Genomic DNA, 222 nt, shown 5'->3' on the forward strand with positions numbered 1-222 from the left:
CACTGAAGAGAGTCCTCCACATGCAGAGCACTGTGTCACACTGAAGACAGTCCTTTACATGCAGAGCACTGTGTCACACTGAAGACAGTCCTCCACATGCAGAGCACTGTGTCACACTGAAGACAGTCCTCCACATGCAGAGCAGTGTGTCACTCTCAAGACAGTCCTTTACATGCAGAGCACTGTGTCACACTGAAGACAGTCCTCCACATGCAGAGCACT

This window comes from Grammomys surdaster, unplaced genomic scaffold (assembly GCF_004785775.1).
Source record: "Grammomys surdaster isolate TR1022 unplaced genomic scaffold, NIH_TR_1.0 66, whole genome shotgun sequence".
NCBI lineage: Eukaryota > Metazoa > Chordata > Mammalia > Rodentia > Muridae > Grammomys > Grammomys surdaster.